Genomic DNA, 3,538 nt, shown 5'->3' with positions numbered 1-3,538 from the left:
GAAGAATACGTGTGCTCGCCTGAGCGGTCGTTCAACAACTAACTCGTCCCTGTCTGTGACAGTAGTATGATGACATACCTAAAAATGATCTTAATTCCTTCAAATTTTTTGGCACTGGAAATTGCGCTACGTCCTCTACTTTCTTGGGGTTGGTTTTTATACCTTCAGGAGTAATATTGTACCACAGGATTCCGACTTCCTCTTTTAAAAATTCGCATTTATCCAGCTGGATATTCATGTTAGCCTCTTCCAAAGATTTGAATACCAATTCGATATTTTTTAGGTGATCCTCTTCATTCTTGCCGAATATTATTACATCGTCGATGTAAACATAGCATCTAGTTCCGATGTGTTGACGAAGAATGTCATCTAGTGCCTTTTGAAATGTGGAGGGAGCATTCTTAAGCCCGAAAGGCAAACGGAGAAATTCATATTTTCCGTTGTTTACGGAAAATGCTGTCTTTTCTATGTCGGATTCGCGAAGTGGTATCTGGTGAAAACCACTCCTTAGGTCAATAACAGTAAATAATTTATTATTTCCGAGATTTGCAAGAACCTCGTTAATCTCGGATATAGGGTACTTATCGTGAATTGTAACGGAATTAAGCTTGCGGTAGTCGATAACCATTCGATACTTCCTTTCACCAGAAGCATCCACTTTTTTGTTAACGATCCAGACTGGGGAGTTATAGGGAGATTTCGATCTTCTTATTATTCAATTAGCGAAAAGTTCTATGACCTGGCGTTCGATCTCCTCTATTAGAGCCATTGGATATGGGTATGGTTTAGAGTAGACAGGGGTTTCGGTGGATGTCCGGATCTCACCTTTTACAAGAGTAGTGTATGTGAGTTTTTCGTCAGGATCGGCAAAGAGGTTTGGGCATTTGCTAATAATGTTGTTTATTTATTTTGTTGTTTCGGAGAAAGGTGTGGAATATTGATTCCGGCATTATTAACTTCGTGTGATATCCGTTGCTTTAGCGGGATAGTTACATTTTGACAAATCGTCATTAAATTTTTATCCGTATGGATGATTGCTTTTAATTGCTTCAGGGTGTCATTACCTACTATACCGTGGAATGACTTTAGGGTTGGTACTGATTTTACCGTAAAGGGTTCCTAATCCTAGTTTACTGGATATAATTTTTATTAGATCCAGTATCAATTAAAAAATCTATTGTGTCTCCGCTTTTTGTTAAAAGGTAATAAGGCAGCGAAGACGGAGCTAATCTAAAAAATGGATAGTATCAGGTTCAGCATGGTCTTGTTCACTGTTTATATAATTAACATTTCCTGCGAAAAGTGGATTCGCTTGTTTCCCTGTATTATAATTACTATAGTAAGAAGTGTCGCCATAAATTCCGTTCGGGTCTGACTCTACTTGATAATCACTTGAATTTGTTGATCCCATGTCGGTATACAAGTTTTTTTGCACTTTATTTGGAGGGTATATTGGCTGTGTGGAGAGCGGACGTTTCTGTGGTGGATTGTTCTGATTAGCACTAGGTCTATTTTGGTAATTAACTTGTCTTGAATGTAGTGAATTGTCCACCTCCATAGGAACCGGCGGCTTTGGAGGCAAATTCGGTCTGTTATTGAAAGAAGTATTTAAATGATTTCTATATACTGGCGGATTTTGGGTGTTATTTGCATGGTTGTTAAACCCTGATGAGAATCCCTGATAATTTTGTGTGTAATTATAGTTGTTACGTGGAACAGCGGTTTGCTGAGCTCGGTACGCGGGTGGGGCATACGGGTATTGGGGATAACGGTTAGGTTGGCGGCCAAATGTTTGTTGGCCGGAGTTTTGCCTAGGTGAATAAGAATAAGTAAGCTCAAGATAAAAAGGTATGTTGTTATTAAATGTTGTGTTCTGACGGGGAGGTCGAGATGGTGGTTGAATATAATTTTGATTGATTGATTTGTGCACATTATGTGCATGGTTCATTCGGAAAGACATGTTGTCTAACTTTTGGCACAAATGCAAAGCTTGAGGTAAGGTTGTTGGCTCACGAATGGTAAGGAGACGATTGGTAGGTCTCCGTTTAATCCACGAACAAAAGTGTCTAGTGCTTTTTCCCTGTAGGAATTCGTCATCGTCCTAATTGACTCCTCGCCTAGATCGAGGCAAGAAATTTTATCCAGGATTAATGAAAGGTGTTGGTAAACCTTCTGGTAGAATGTGGGGATGTCGTCGCGGCGTTTAGCCAGAGTGGTCATTTGGTATTCTAGGGTGCCAATGTCCTGTTTATCAGAGTAGTGCATCATAAGGCACTTCCTAATTTGTACCCAATCGAGTGGAGTAATATATGACTCTAGGGCCGTGTCGGCATCACCGACTATTTTATGGCTTACTGTATGTAGAATGGCGAAATATTTAGGTGTATTTTTCAGTCCTTCATATGCCTTAAATATTCTGTCAACACTTTTTAAATTCTCCAGGTCGTCCAGAAAATTCCCTCAGACATTTAACCATATTTAGAACTTTGTCTAGCTCATTAATATTCTGCATGGTCAGAGTCACGTTATGGTCAGGTTCGTTAAGGTCGGCTAAATGAGGTGTAGTCATTCTGTCCATTACTACCTGAGATACTTCTCTAATAATCGATTCCATCATTGATGGATTAGTGGTTGGAGGATTTTCTGGGTGGCCGGATGCGTAGTCAATCCTAAGTTGATTTAGTTGTTCGACTAGTTCTTCTGTGGTTCCTGGCATTTTCTTTCTGGATTTTGTTTTATACTGGATATATTTCTATAGATTCGTCAAATTCTTTAAAACCGATAAGTTCCTGCCTCAATACAAAACCTTTTTTGTGAATCGTCAGTCAATTTCCTTGAGTCCTAAAGATTTGTTGGGAATTTATTGCAATAAAAAATTTCGTTTTAATATTTGACAATCACAATTACTTGTCTTTTGTTTCTACTATTTTATTTTAACTTCCAGACGATGTCCTCTTTTGTTTCCTTTAACTAAAATTATATAATTTCTTTTATATTTACTTAAAAATTGCGAGCTTTTCTTTCCTCATAGGCTTTGCTAATAAAATTTTAGGTTTCAAATGTGTCTTCTCTTTCGAAGCTTTTGTTACGTTTATTATTATTATTGTTATTATTATTTTATTTTATTATTATTATTTAAATTTTTTTATTTTTTTTGAGGGGGAAAAAATATAAAAATATTAAAACTTAAACGCTTTGATATGCGTACCTAAATTTGTTCTTAAAATTCACTGCGATATATCCAATATCAAAATTATTTTGATTGCATTAAAACTTCCAAATTTATTTTCAAAATTCCAGAAATTCTCTAACTGTCTCACAATTAATTGCAAAATTAGATTTCCTTTTAAAAATTCACTTTCTTGATATTTACGATACAATTTTTATCAAAACTTCCTTAATCTTGTTTAAACTTTCGCGATTTCTTTTCACAATTCCTAAATTTATTTAAGTATTTCACAACTTCTTCCTTTAAAATAATGTTCTCAAAAATTTTCTTTAAACTTTTCACAATTTTCATCAAATTTCTCTAAGTCTT

This window comes from Rhagoletis pomonella, unplaced genomic scaffold (assembly GCF_013731165.1).
Source record: "Rhagoletis pomonella isolate Grant_MI unplaced genomic scaffold, Rhpom_1.0 Rhpom_scaffold_00002, whole genome shotgun sequence".
NCBI classification, from domain to species: domain Eukaryota; kingdom Metazoa; phylum Arthropoda; class Insecta; order Diptera; family Tephritidae; genus Rhagoletis; species Rhagoletis pomonella.
This window is presented reverse-complemented; position numbering follows the sequence as displayed.